At 42.9% G+C, this 16,370-nt stretch overlaps 1 pseudogene; it reads right to left on the minus strand.

Annotated features, from left to right (window-relative positions):
- Positions 1 to 8,429: 8,429 nt before the first annotated feature.
- Positions 8,430 to 14,995, minus strand: LOC111979960 (RCC1-like G exchanging factor-like protein; annotated as a pseudogene).
- Between the last annotated feature and the right edge of the window lie 1,375 nt (positions 14,996 to 16,370).

Raw genomic sequence — 16,370 nt, forward strand, 5'->3', positions numbered from 1 at the left:
GGAGATCTGACAACCCAGTCTCGTTTCAGAACTTCTCTGCTGGAAAAACAATCCATGGCTCCACAGAGTCCATTTTAGGCAGAATCGTGGCAGCCTTGAGCCAGCTAGTGCTGCTCCACTGATCTCCACATCATCCAACACTGACGTCAGATAAATACTGTATAGAGATTTGTGAAATACTGCAGACTCAGCCTCCATGTTATCCCAGCTGTGCTAGCTAGAGACACAGGGAGCAGCCTGAAGCTTTTGGTGGCGGAYGCAGTCGCCTGATCCAGAGGTTCTCTACCACCCATGGAGGACAGCTGGCTCTGGGGTTCAGGCCTCCATTGGCGGCCAGGGGACATGMGGTGAACAGGGTGGCTAAACGGGGATAGATCCCCCTCTTTGTTACGGGTAGGTGGGAGGGTCATGGGGRAGAGCAGGGCGTACTGGCTCTGTCCATGCCAGCTGGGGACACTCAGATGACAGACTTGMCCAGCGCCACCATGTGGTCCACCCCGCATGCTACATCTRTCACATGACCTGGCAACGTCACCTAAAATACATTGAATACAGTATGCCATAAAAATATTACCGTAAGACACACCTATGTAGCATTACACATACAAGGAGGTCTGTTGTAGTGGACTATCACTAAGTTGTTTGCATAAAACACCAATGTCTATTATCAATAACAACAAAGAAGTTGATAAGTAAACTATATTTATCTGGTCTCACCCGCCATGAGAAGTACTGGTCCAACTTCTTTGCAATACCAAGACATCCTCTCACATTCTTKCCCCAAATGAAGAGCTCACCCCGATCTGGATCAACACTGCCTGCCTGCACCATTACAATAGGCAGACATTCGACATATTTGATTTTATTATAACATCAAATGGCTTGAACTGGGAATGGGGTGATAAATTGTGAACAATATGAAAACATACAAGAACATGAAAGGTTTCATATCTTGCATCATCCATCATCCACTGAACAAATACAGCACCACATGACTAGTTCCTGGGTGAGAAGTCATACTTCCCATATGTCAACATATTCAGCTTGAATTGTAACATTATTGCGAGTTCTTGTGACTCTAAAGAGTGATTGTAGTTTTTTGTCCAACATAACCAATTTCACATACTGAAAATCATGAGTTAACCCACCTGTGACAGCAGCGAAATGGTTCAGTCCACAGTGGATGCGGTTCATTGTCACCGCAGGGTTAAACTCGGCACAATCGAACAGTGTAGGAGGGACCAACTCAGGGGTTTGGGATTCAGAGAGATAGGGCCCTTTCCAAGAACGCTGTAGCCCCATACAAACACCTCCCCTCTCTCTGCAAAGACAAACGTTACCTTTACTGACACTATACATATTATTTATTCAAAGGATATGATAAGCAAGTCTACTGAATGGRATGCTATGCTATAAAGTCCAGCAATATTACTTGTGCTTGGATGGTGGTGATGCAAGTGATTTATTATTTCACTGACAAGTTGCATTTTGGCTGATACCCCCTTATGTTCACAGATCTGAAAGGACTCAATCAGTTTTAGCAATATGGTGACGCCAAACCTTCCTTCCTATAGATTAATTAGAGATTCCACCATATTGCTTTCACATACCCAGTCTTCTCAGATTGGTAAATATGGAAGGGGTAGGAGCAAAGGGAAGTGGCTAGGGGCCAAAATGTAACGGGGCCTGGTACTCACCGTTCAGAATGGCCACGTGTGTGCCTYCACAGGCCCTCTGGGTCACCTTGCCCACCATTTCAAAAGGAAGTAGTCAAGGGGAGTTAATCTGAGGAGAGAGGGAACGTGAAGTAAGAACATGGACAAAAGACCACCCATAGAAAAATGATTAGAACACCTAATGGTACATATAGTATAGCCTGGTGGAACCAGACTCATCACTRCATTTTTTCACTTCACATATCAGTCTGGCATTCGTCCTCATTGATACTGTTTGAGCCTACAGTGAGATCCAAAAGTATTTGGACCGCAACACATTTTTGGTTGTTTTGGCTACGTACTGATACAATGACTATGAGGTTAAAGTGCAGAATGTCAGCTTTAATTTGAAGGTTATTTCATCCATATAGGGTGACAGGGATGTTGCTAGGCCTATTCATTAGCCCTCCTAAAGAAATCAATATATCAGTCAATATATTTTCTCTGTGATTTCTTGTTTTTTCTTCAACCGTTCCATCGTATCTTAAACTTCTTACRGGTGGGCACTAGGACCTGGGGGAGGCTGCTGCACGTGCTAGTTAGGCCTACTTGTAGCTAACATTATGGTTAACGTTAGCTACTTCTGTGGCTTGAGACTGCTAGCTAACAGTAAATTTGAGAGAGAGAGAGAGAGAAAATTCACTACTACAGACTTTGGTCATAATCAAAGCTAAGAAATKATCAGTAGGTCATGTGTAGAAAGGTCACATAGTGTTGATCACAATGTCATTGTAKTATCCTCAATTTCTCAACTGTAGGCTAGCTAACGACTGACGTTAGATAGATATACGGAAATGATTCAAGAGAAGCAGTGCCAGCAGCTCTGCCGAAGGCCAATCCGGTGAGAAATGAAGATTTTACCAGTTCAAACAAACACATTAAAACTTAAACTGATTAATCACCTATTAATCCTTGAGTTATTGTAAATATGAGTTTAATAACAATACATGTCAAAACACAGCAGACAAGAATGAGGCAAAGAAGCTGGAGGCTGACAGGGCTGAGGGAGCATGTCTGATGAAGGTTAGTGATAAAAAAAAAAAAGCTAGTAGATGTTCAAGCGTTCAGTTAAATTTGTACAGCATATGTCTTACAAAATGTTGTTAGGCATAAATAAATGATGTTTGTGATATCTTAAAGGGTTATGCAGAAAGAGAGGCTTCTGTGCAAGGCAGGGATCAACATGCGAGCTCTATAAGTGAGAGAGAGCAAGCATGTCTAGAGAAATATGGACAAGAAACAGATCCAGACAGGGAGGGACAACAAACAGATCCAGAGAGGGAGCGACAACAAACAGATCCAGAGAGAGATCGACAACAAACAGATCCAGAGAGAAAGAGGGACAACAAACAGATCCAGAGAGGGAGCGACAACAAACAGATCCAGAGAGAGAGGGACAACAAACAGATCCAGAGAGAGAGGGACAACAAACAGATCCAGAGAGAGAGGGACAAACAACAGATCCAGAGAGAGAGGGACAACAAAACAGATCCAGAGAAGGGAGGGGAACACAACAGATCCAGAGAGGGAGGGACAACAAACAGATCCAGAGAGAGACGGAGGGACAACAAACAGATCCAGAGAGAGAGAAGGGACAACAAACAGATCCAGAGAGAGAGGGACAACAAACAGATCCAGAGAGAGAGGGACAACAAACAGATCCAGAAGAGAGAGGGACAACAAACAGATCCAGAGAGAGGAGGGAACAAACAGATCCAAGAGAGCAAAGAGACAACAAACAGATCCAGAGAGGGAGGGACAACAAACAATCCAGAGAGAGAGGGACAACAAACAGATCCAGAGAGAGGAGCAACAAACAGATCCAAGAGAGAGAGGGACAACAACAGATCCAGAGAAGAGAGGACAACAAACAGATCCAGAGAGAGAGGACAACAAACAGATCAGAGAGGGAGGGCACACAAACAGATCCAGAGAGAGAGAGGGACAACAAACAGATCCAGAGAGAGAGGGGACAACAACAAACAGACCAGAGAGAGAGAGGGACAAACACAGATCCAGAGAGAGAGGACAACAAACAGATCCAGAGAGGGGAGGGAAACAAACAGATCCAGAGAGGAGGGACAACAAACAGATCCAGAGAGAGAGGACAACAAACAGATCCAGAGGAGGGAGGGACAACAAACAGATCCAGAGAGGGAGGGACAACAAACAGATCCAGAGAGAGAGAGGACAACAAACAGAGTCCAGAGAGGGAGGGACAACAACACAGATCCAGAGAGAGAGGGACAACAAACAGATCCAGAGAGAGGGACAACAAACAGATCCAGAGAGAGGGACAACAAACAGATCCAGAGAGAGGAGGACAACAAACAGATCCAGAGAGAGAGGAACAACAAACAGATCCAGAAGAGAGGGGAAACAAACAGATCCAGAGAGAGAGGGACAACAAACAGATCCAGAGAGAAGAGAGACAACAAACAGATCCAGAGAGAGAGGGACAACCAACAGATCAGAGAGAGGGACAACAAACAGATCCAGAGAAGAGAGGGACAACAAACAGATCCGAGAGAGGGACAACAAACAGATCCAGAGAGGAGGACAACAAACAGATCCAGAGAGAGAGGACAACAAACAGATCCAGAGAAGAGAAGGACAACAAACAGATCAAGAGAAAGAAAGTAATTAAGCAGCTGCAGCAACTCCTTCACAGAAAATGAGAGCGATGTAGGTGACAAAGACACTGGGCCCAGACAAGTGAAGCTGAATAGCTACCCACATGAAAGTTTTGGTACACAGAAAAGGGCATTTCAGCACTGCTGGTTTGAGAAATACAATAGGGTAGAGTACTCTGTCCACAAAAACGCAGCTTTCTGCTTTCCATGTAGAGTTTTTGGCAAAAACATTACATTTTATTATTTTGTCAGTAATGGCCGCAAAAATGGGGAAAAAGCTCTGTTTATCTTCGGTAAACATGAGATGGCAGTATTGATGGCAGTATAAAGAGACAGTATTGTGGCATGGCAAAGCTACCAGGCAACTAGCAATCATGGGAACATTGCTCAGATTTKAACATCTGCCCCTGCTAGTGATATTGCGGAGAGAAGGGAGTATCTGAGGAGAATTGTTGCTGTCAACTCAATGTTAGGAAGACAGGGACTCTCTTTCTGTGCCAATGATGAATCTAGTGAAAGCACAAATAGAGTGAACCTTCTTGAATGTATGGAGCTTYTGAAGGAGTTTGACCSTTCCCTGCAAAGGTACAATACTCCATCAAATGCGACGTATCTCTCTCCGGAATCTAAGAATGACATGATCGAATGCTGTGCTCAAGAGACTACGGACACCATAGTCTCTGAGATGTCAAAGTCTGGAATGTATGCCATTATGGCGGATGAGGCCAGGGATGGGCAGTCTGAACAGTTGGCTCTGTGTGTTAGGTATGTGACAGAGGGGACAGTTAAGGAGCGTTTACTAACACTTGCACAAATCAAGTCATTTGATGCCCAATCGATAGCAAATGAGTAGCAACAGTAGCTTCAAATGAGAGGGGTAAGCAGGCCTAAAGTACGTTGCACAGACCTCTGATGKTGCAGCTGTTATGAGTGGGTCCAAAGGAGGTGTGCAAGCACATTTCAGAGTGCTGCATCCGGAGGCAATTTATGTACAATGCTATGCTCATGAGCTTAATTTGGTGTAGTGCCGTACTTGCAGGGCTATTCCGGAGGCTGCTGAGTTTTTCAGTTTCTTGGAGAATGTTTATTCGTTTTTCAGTACATCCCTAGTTAACCACAWGTTCAAAGAAGCTCAGTCCAAACTTGGAATAGCATCAGCTGAACTTGTACAGCTCYCAAACACTCGCTGGGCATGTTAGCTGCAGTCCATAAATACAGTCATGGACACTTTAACTGCTATTTTTGATTGTCTATCTGCCATTGGATCCCACATGGCTGTTGGTCTGTGAGCAAAGCTTCGTAAGTTCTCCACCGTGTATTTGCTACTGATGTTTCAGTCCCTTCTTTCTATAACCGAGGGACTACACAAGTTCCTCCAGAAATTGACTGTAGACCTGGCAGAAGCTTGTTTTTGGCATACAAGCTGTATGTGACACACTGATAGGCAAACACACAGATGCATTTGCCACAGAACTTTATGACAGAACCAAAGCACTCTGTGAAATTCACAATATTCTAGAGGCAGATGCAGCAAGAAAGCGCAAACAAAGGAAAATTTGAGATTTTGTGGTGTAGACGTCCTTGGGTTTAGGCACAGAATTGTCATGTTCCCAAACAATGAAAACAGAGTTGTTGCTCCCCTGCTTGGACAGGATGGTTTGACCAGTGATTCTAGATGAAGGTCTGCTCAAAGGCACACAGGCATGCAGCCCCAACTCAAAAAACTTCCTAGATACATCATGCTTAACTGAGTTTGCCAAGCACTACGGTATTGATGTTAAAACAGAAGAGATGTTGGTGGCCAGAAACTTTCTTGCCCGGAAAAGAGAGGCTGGATGTCCTCCCAAAGATATGCTTGCTCTGCATAACCTCCTGGATGATGATGTATCCTTCTCTGAAGGAAATCATTCAGGTTGCCTTACAATTCCTGTGAGCAGCTGCTCCTGTGAAAGGTCCTTTAGTGCACTGCGCCAGCTGCACTCCTGGTTGCGKAAGACAATGRKTCAGAAAAGGCTTGCAAGTAGTGATGCACCGATATKACATTTTTGACCGATACCGATATCCGATATTTTCCTTGMCTTAGCTGCCTTTTAAGCATTCTAGTACAGTTAAATAGTTAACACACACACATGGACGCAGCTGTCTAAGGCACTGCATCTCAGTGCAAGAGGTGTCACTACAGTCCCTGGTTCGAATCCAGGCTGTATCACATCCAACCGTGATTGGGAGTCCCATAGTGCGGCGCACAATTGGCCTAGCGTTGTCCGGGTTTGGCTGGGGAAGGCCGTCATTGTAAATAAGAATTTGTTCTTAACTGACTTGCCTAGTTAAAAATAAAGGTTACACACACACACACACACTGACCAACAAGTTATTTTGTTGCCATTTACGTATGTCCCCATTACCAGTAATACATAATCAAAACCTATTTCTTTCACTTACTTGCTGTTCTGTTTCGTTGTTCATTTGTTCAGTCGTTTCATTCTCAACCAAGATTTCTGTGGARCGCCGTTTGGGTCTTTGCGTGTCAAAAAAGATACACATCAAATAACTTGCAAGCCTTGCAGCCATGTCCATTGAGGCTGAAGTGCTTGGRCCACTAAGCCACAATAGTGTCATTGACCTCTTTGCCATCTTTAAAAATAGGAGGGACACTTTGATGAGTCCACCCACAAAATAAGCATMAAGAGGTAAGCAGGAGGAGCAGTTCTGTAATATAGGTTGTAATATTTGTTTGGGATCTTACTTAATCAGATTTTATTCCTAATTATTTTTCCATTTTTATATTTTATTCAGCTCATTAGTTGAATTTAGTTTTGCCTCATTGTGGATGATACGGTTTAAGATGTTCCATGTGTCTGAATTATTGGGTTAATTTTGAGCAAAATTTTTTTTTTGAGCAAAATTAACAAAAGGGTTAAACTTAAATAAAGATTTTTTTCTAATGGTATAATATGGTCTCTCTCTCTCTCACTCAATAAATCCCAAAAGTATTTTGGTTACATTGTACAGCCATTTTTGTGCGTTTTGTTGGTGTTGGATGGATGGGGACAGAGTAGACTTTAATTTATTTTTTGGGATAGAATTTAAGTAAGTCATATTTGATCAGTATCTAACACAAACTATGAGGCAGGTATACTTTTGAACAACCTTGACCAAAAATAACCYTATTTTGATAGATWTTACACCCRTTGTTACTCCAAAAATACATGATGAAAATATGTTTTTGCGGGCTTTWAAAAAAAATCCTGGGGGAGTATGCCCAGACTCCCCTAATAGAGGCTTAGCTCCCCTATCCATGAATCTCTAGTGACATCCCAGTCGGGTGAACTGTTTAGAAATAACAGCACTTCTTATACATAGTCCMCCCTCAATATGGGGAACCGAAAATATTTTGACAAATTTACTTGTGTATTAAAGTAGTAAAACGTTTAGTATTTGGTCTCATATTMCAAGCATGCAATGACTCCACTCAGTGTACAAAACATCCTAATATTGAGTTGCACCCCACTCTTTTCAATCAAATTTATTTATAAAGCCCTTTTTACATCAGCCGATGTCACAAAGTGCTATACAGAAACCCAGCCTAAAACCCCAAACAGCAAGCAATACAGATGTGGAAGCACGGTGGCTAGAAAAAACTCCCTAGAATGGCCAGAACCTAGGAAGAAACCAAGAGAGGAAGCAGGCTCTGAAGGGTGGCCAGTCCTCTTCTGGTTGTGCCAGGTGTAGATAATAACAGTACATGGCCAAGATGTTCAAACGTTCATAGATGACCGGCAGGGTCAAATAATAATAGTCACAGTGGTTGTAGAGGGTGCAACAGGTCAGCACCTCAGGAGTAAATGTTAGTTGGCTTTTCATAGCCAATCGTTCAGAGTTAGAGACAGCAGGTGTGGTAGAGAGAGTGAGTCAAAAACAGCAGGTCCCGGACAAGGTAGCACGTCCGGTGAACAGGTCAGGGTTGCAGGACAGACATGGCATAGCTGCAGGCAGAACAGTTGAAACTGGAGCAGCAGCATGACCAGGTGGACTGGGAACAGCAAGGAGTCATTAGGCCAGGTAGTCCTGAAGCATGGTCCTAGGGCTCAGGTCCTAGCTCAGGTCCTAGAGTGTGAGAGAAAGAGAGAAATAGAGGGAGCATACTTAAATTCACACAGGACACCAGATAAGACAGGAGAACTACTCCAGATATAACAGACTGACCCTAGTCCTCCGACACAAACCGTTGCAGCATAATTACTAGAGGCTGAGACAGACAACAAACCTGTCTGTCCGTCTGCCCCCCAGCCACAGGCATACACCTTGCCCGTTTCAGTCAGGAATAGACTGTGGTCCTGCCCGCACACCACCTACAGGACAGACATGKCATCTGCAGGTTCTAGTCACCAATAACAGTCACAAAATGCATTTTCGCTCCAGGGTGAAGTTTTCCTTATGTTCAGTTCTAGGATCAGCATTCCCTACTCCAATCCTAACTTTAATCATTTAAAGAAAATGTAGCCTTTATTTAATCAGGGTCATTGAGAAACATTCTCTTTTACAATAACAACCTGACCAAGATGGAGCAATAATGGCTGAGGTGTCTCACTGTCCCCGATACACAAAACAGACTAAACACAGCTGGGTCACTGGGCTGTCAAAGCCTTCSATCTTGTGAATGATGTGACTGGCACTGCAATGGAGAGAGGTTAAAAGAGAGAGAGGGAGAACAGCCAACAATCAATTATTCAAGGAGGCCGGTCTGTCCAGAAAAGGTCACCTCTGCCCATCCAACTCCATCGGCCATTTTGCATAAAGACCCCAGTCCCCTCGCCTAATGTCCCATACAAACAGCCCAAGAACCTACTAATCAGGAAAGGCATTCATTCTAAGTAGACTTCTAAAGAGGCCGTATGTATCAAGCGTCCATATAATCGTATTCATTGTGATCAAAAAGGCTAAACTGATCCTAAATCAGCACACCACCTCTGAGACGATTCATATACACGGCCTCTGAACACACATTTCTAATAGGATTGTAGTTCAACTCGAAATGCTTATAGGAAGTCATTCGGCAGAACAGCACAGTCTGAAATTCCTGGAGAGTGAATACATTTCCAGCCTGCATAGATTTTACACTGTGAGTCATTTGCATGACTCAACAAACACCCGGCCGTGTTGCATGACAACGGCAGAGAGGCAGACTTTCCTTTGCATTTTGAGCATTGTTTGAGCCTGATCAACTGCGTCAGTAATATGRCGTGTAAACAATTCATAGCGGAATGTGTGTGCGTGTGGTACCTGTAGATTTCATCTTCAACAATGTTCCTCCCACACTGGCCACAGGCATTGATAGAGAGAAAGAGAGACATGAAACATGTGGGGGGGTGATCCATATGCTTAGATTAACAGTAAAATGGAGCACAGTGCAGCATAAGACAGGACCTATGCTTACTGCACTGATTTTAATGCCACATATATTTCAGCTGCATTGTATTACTGTGATACTGTGTCTGTAAAACTAACGGTGGCACTTTATTTTAAAGTAGAGAAATGACCAGGTATTTTCTTAGAAAGATATAAATAACACAGTATTAATCTATACATTATATGTTTGTTTCTTTGGGATGAAATAAAACAAGGATAACAGRGCACCAATTGTTAGATTACTATATATAGTACCTCAAAGTACTGATTGTTACCACATAATTTCCTAGTAAATATCAGCGGAAAGAGTACCGTATACTTAAGTCCAAAAAAAGGATCRTAAAAGCAACTATAACGCTCTCTTTGACGATCATTGGCTCTAACATATTTCTGCAAACTGCATAAGCGAAGGTCAGGATTCAAATTACACATTGACTGAAAATAGCAGGAATGATCAACATCAATATTTTCAACACGTAAGGGACCACATGTGGACCACATGTTGATATCTTAACATTACTGGGTTGACCTGGTCAGTTATAGGAGTGCCCTGGCTTGCATCCATGAGCAGTAATTTTAACTAATTAGAATAACGTTTATTGTCCATGTCACAGCGAACAATGGAAATGTGTCTTCAATGGAAATTCTCTGTTCTCAACCCCCCCCCCCTAGACATACAGTTGAGACGAGCACAGGGTCAAGCTGCGGGGCCCCTGGACGGAGAGCAAGTTGTTGGGTTAAGGGCCTTGCTCAAGGTCTTAAATGTCTTAAGGATGTGAACCCAGCAATYCTCCAACTGCCAGATCAATTCCCCCCTATTTTTCCTATTTTTTGGGTAATATTTTCATCCAAATAGTTTTTTTTGTTGCAAAAAAGCACACACAGTGAGCAAAATAACCCCAAATAGACAGGATAGCACATTATTCAAGGTATAAATTATCATCTCGGAACCTATATCTTGCACTAGCTAGCTTAGTTGATTTTCATTTCCTTACGTTTATGTGAATGTCTCACGAGAGCTTATCCAAAACAAGTTTACTTAGACTACTGTTAAATAAAAGCCCCCTTCTCAGGTATATCATAAAAGGAAGGTGTAACCTGTGTTGCAGACGGACGCGACCGGGAGACCCATGAGGCGGCGCACAATTGGCCCAGCGTCGTTTGGGTKAGGGAAGGGTTTGGCCGGCCGGGGTTGTTCTTGTCCCATCGCGCTCTAGCGACTCCYGTGGYGGGCTGGGCGCASTGCACGCTGACACGGTCTCTAGGTGTACGGTGTTTCCTCCAACATATTGGTGCGGCTGGCTTCCGGGTTAAGCGACCATTGTGTCAAGAAGATGTGCGACTTGGCGGGTCGTGTTTCGGAGGATGCACGACTCTCGACCTTCGCCTCTCTTGAGTCCGTACAATGGGACAAGACTGTACCTATCAATTGGACATCACGAAATTGCAGAGAAAAGGGGTAAAACAAAAAAAATAAAAGGAAGGTGTAACAAATCGTTGTTGCTCAAAGTATTGTAAGTTATATGGGCATTTCATTGCCATTTTACATTAGGAAAATAAAATGTCACCCTCTGTGMCGTCTCTTACCTCCCTYTGAGTCGGTGAGCACTAGGGAGTGGGCACGGCAATGTGCCACCTACACAACCCTGTTCTCCTGGGCCTGGCCAGGGGGAGAGGCACCGGGGAGGGCTCCAGCACATAGTCATAGCTCTTATCTAGAGGGAACACTAGGAGATTTATACATCACTGGGACGGTTTGACACTAGCCCTGGTCCCAGATTTGTTTGTGCTCTTACAAACACCATTACTGTCATTTTCAAGCCTTGGCAAGAGAGCAGAGACAGACTGGCAATCAGGCTAGTCTGACGCATACCATTTGCTCGTTCACAGGTATCAGCTCAGGGCAGGCGCTGCACAAATTCATCTGAATATWAGATGACTAAAGCTGCTGATGGGACTCTACATCATATAGACTCGAGATTGGTGAAAGTGTGCAGCAGTCATTGAAAACATACACCCATCATCGAGCAAATTATGTACATCCTCCAATATTTCWTGGTTGACAAGCTGGGGCACTTTTATGGATGAATAGGTTCAAGCTGCAGTCCTTGATGCAAAAAAACAACAAACTGCAGTCCCCGCCACTTGGTTTGCTATAAAGCTGAGGGATGGACAATGTTAACAAGCAACGGAGTTAAACAAMATTTTTGGAAAAGGCAGTTGTACTAAACTCATGAAGCATCTATAAGTTATTTTATTAATCAATCAATGGATGTATATTATTATTTGAAACAGCAAGATCCCAGATTGTGCCTWTAAATAAAGAAGTTGGAGGAGAGAGTGCTTGCCATGGAGGATGGGGGGARTGAGAGAGGGAATGACTATTACGGCAGCCTTGCTGGGTGCGTTGGAAGCCCAGCTGGGAGTCTCTGTTGAGGATCATGCCCCACACCTTGGTGGAGAAGGAGAGAAGTGTGAAGACGTACCCACAGGCTGCAGAGGAGATCTAAGGAGAGGGACCAGCTCGGGAGTCAGTCACTCACTGTCTGTCAGTCAGTGTCATCTATTCAAGTACATCAATTGTGTTTTCAACAGTTCGCATATCATGTTAGAAACGGAATGCATGTATGGCAAATATGCGTACCTGCCATGGGTACAGATGCATTGCCCAGAGAATGAGTACATATGAGGCCAAAACGCAGTGCTGTCAGGCARTGGTCAGGTCACCAACTCTGGTCCTTGAGACCTGGGTGTGCAGGCTTTTGCTCCAGCCCAGTACTAACACAACTGATTTAGCCAATTAACTGCATATCAAGACCTCAATTAGCTGAATCGGGTTCTTGTTCARTAGACACAAAACAGGAGAAAACACTTTGATAAGAGAAGTAGCCTACTACCTGAACTTGTCCAAGAAGAAGTCAGATTTTGGTTCTCCAATGCAAAACATTTTGTGCCCCAGCCCTACCGTACAATCACAGCCCGAGTGTAGACCAACTGGCCTGGAACAAAAGCTGTTGGCATAAATTGTATAGAAACATGTCTATGTGTCAGTTAAGTGTTTCTGTGGTTAAAGAGAGACATTACCTGCTGCTCTGTCTCCAGGCAGTAAGATGTGAGCTGGTATTTCCTGGGCTTTTTTCTGCCACTGTCCGGAACCACAAAGCTGGGGATGCCCAAGGCTCCAGTGTAGCTAAAACCRCATACGAACACTTTGTGGTTGGGCTTTCTCAGCTTCCCCACATACTGAAGCACTGGACCCTCGTTCTTTCGCTCCCGAGACCTGGAGGCACTGGTGGGGGTCACATATTCCTGAGCTCCAAGTGCTAACCTGTGTCGGGCATACACTCGAAGGCACGCCAATGACATCTCCACCCCTCAGCCACCTGAGAAATCATGAAACAGAAAACATAATAAGCCAGCTATTGGGTTGTCATTGGAAATTTGACAGAGAGGAGAGAGTCTTGCTAGAATCAGAGTTGTGTAAATGGGGTTTAGCTCTATAGTACTAATGTGCACAAAATATATAATTTCAAAGAGTTAATACAGCCATTTTGAAACTAGMTAAATAACCAAGGTAAACATTGGCAACCACAGCACTACCCTTCTTCTAACAGGGCTAACGTTAGTAATCTAACGTTAACATTTTAGTAACAGTGCAGTGATTAATTGGATTTTTGCAAGCAGCATTTAGATCGTTGTAAACAGCTAAAAAAAACTCCTTTAGCTAGCTATCACCACTAACTAGTATAGTCACTCATCATCATATAAAGTTAGCTACAGTAGCTTTGTAAATGGTTTTAACTTTGGTCCTTTTTAATCTTTACGACACAAGCTTCAATGCAAGAGTGACAACTAGATACTGATATAATCATAATATTCATAGCTACMTACTGTGCCTTGCAAAAGTATTCACCCCCATTGGCATTTTTCCTATTTTGTTGCATTACAACCTGTTATTTACATGGCTTTTTATTTGGATTTCATGTAATGGACATACACAAAATAGTCTAAATTGGTGAAGTGAAATGAAAMAAAATTGTTGTTTCAAAATCTGGTGCAACCAATTATCTTCAGAWGTCACATAATTAGTTACATTGCACACTGGTGGACTTTATTTCAGTGTCACATGATCTGTCACATAATCTCAGTATATATACACCTGTTCTGAAAGGCCCCAGAGTCTGCAACACCACCAAGAAAGGGGCACCACCAAGCAAGCAGCACCATGAAGACCAAGGAGCTCTCCCCAGGCATTAATCATAGAGGCAACAAAGAGACCAAAGATAACCCTGAAGGAGCTGCAAAGCTCCACAGCGGAGATTGGAGTATCTGTCCATAGGACCACTTTAAGCCGTACATTCCACAGAGCTGGGCTTTATGGAAGAGTTGCCAGAAAATGAAGCAATTAAGCAAACACGTTTGGTATTCGCCAAAAGGCATGTGGGAGACTCCCCAAACATATGGTTGAAGGTACTGAATACTTTCGCAAGCCACTGTACATTATGGTGACATGAGTTGTGGGTGTATTCAATGACATTTTGACATGCGTGTGTCCGCAGAGGGAGCCATGACAGTCACCCTTAACTGCACTTTCAACTTTTATCCGGTTCAGAAAGGAACCAATTATCTGAGCAACTGTCATTGTTATCTGAATCATCAACTCTTTCTCACACACACAATTATACGGTTTTGTGTCCCTCCATTTCGTATGATATGTTACATTTTCCAATGATATAGCACACATATAGAAGTTACATCTGGCCGATGTAGTATGGAGAGCGTTTGCAAATTGCCAAGATGTCGCCGAGATGATGCCATTAGATAATCTTCGCCCTTTAGCCGCTGTTTGGACGATGCATCTCAAAGCTGCATGCTGCCTAGCCGCTCTACAGACAACATTAAAATACCTTTATTTGAGGCCGGATCCAACAGCAAATAATGTTTCACTACACGATTTGAATTACGCTAACCAAATGAGTTTAAACATCGCATTTGAATGGAAAACAAGATTATTAGCTAAATTATACTGGCAATAATAAAAAACAGTATGCTTTACTAAACTATAATTGTTGTGGGTAAAATGAAGAGTAGATTCAAGTTAATATCAAGTTTATTATTGCTATACCATCACGTTCTTAAAAGAACTCCAGCACAGAGAAGAGAGAAACAAGGAACAGAGAAACAGAAACATCATATTTAACAAAAATATAGCTTATGCAGAGGGGGTTTATAACTATAGTTGGTTCGATAAAGATGGAATTAAGGTTTTATTATAGGCTAAGAGCAGTGAATATGTGCTGAATATATTTACAAAAAAAAGGTAATGTTTGAGTCCAATAACGAAGTCGAAAAAAGACGAAACGTAGTCTATACCCAGATAAAGAGCAATATACCAAATGATAGACACAACTGAGAATTCCTCTGAGAATTGACAATATATTTTCCAAGCAGTCCTATGGTCAAGAATGAGATGACCCAGGCGCAAATTAGGAGAAAACATGAATGCGCACTTTAAACAGACACATCAATCATCTATTTTGACAAGGTACAATAGACAGGGACATGATAACATGATAAACACACAACAATTGCTACTGTGACTCAGGGCTCGAAATGATAGGCATCCCGTCATCCCGGGGATGATAAATATGTAGCTGTTCAAAACAGACTGGGACAGTTCTGGGATGATAGATCCAAAATTAATGCAACCCCTCCAAGCAGGGGCTGGGGGTTCGTTTGGAATTTATCAGAGAATCCACTGCAGACTTGAACCGACAGCCTGTTTGACAGATGGAGACAAACAATAACTTATTGTAGATGGGTATGCAGTGCATTCGGAAAGTACTCAGATCCCTTCCTTTTTCCACATTTTTGTTACATTACAGCCTTATTCTAAATCTACACACAATACCCCGTAATGACAAAGCGAAAACAGGTTTATAGAAATGTTTGCAAATGTATTCAAAAAAAAAGAGAAAAAATAGCATTTGTAGCGTGGTTCGTTCTGCGTTGTGTACTTTTAATTAGGACACTGCCACAACTGGGAGGTCTGCTGGTTGAATAATAAAGAGACCACAACATATTTAATCCCTTGGCGCAGTCACAGCTCTCAGGCACCTTGCTAGCCGCAGGTCAGGCAAAAGAGCGTGCCAAAAAGAAATAACAGGTGCTGCGTGCACACATTCAGTGCACAACAGCACACATACAATACAAGTAAAATGAAATAGAACATAATTCAGACAAAATAAAAGACATACCTGCACACGAAGAGACAACACACAATATTTTAGCCCTTGGCGCAGTCACAGCTCTCAGGCACCTGCAAGCACATGGACACTCACTCAAACACTGTTCAAGTACTCACAAGTTACAATAGGTACCCTAGTTAGCGAGGTCGGTGAAACTTGTTAACAAAATCTTTATATTGTCCACATTGTAACAAACGTATGGTTGTATAACAGCACATTGTGTAAAATTACCACGGTTTTATATTGAACAATTTCGGAGCCAAGGACAACATACCTTACTAGCCGAAGGTCAGGCAAAAGAGAACAATAAGGGGGTACGGAAATACAGATAACCCGTGATGGGCCAAACCAAAATATACAAAACT

Source organism: Salvelinus sp. IW2-2015, linkage group LG20 (assembly GCF_002910315.2).
Source record: "Salvelinus sp. IW2-2015 linkage group LG20, ASM291031v2, whole genome shotgun sequence".
Taxonomy (NCBI): domain Eukaryota; kingdom Metazoa; phylum Chordata; class Actinopteri; order Salmoniformes; family Salmonidae; genus Salvelinus; species Salvelinus sp. IW2-2015.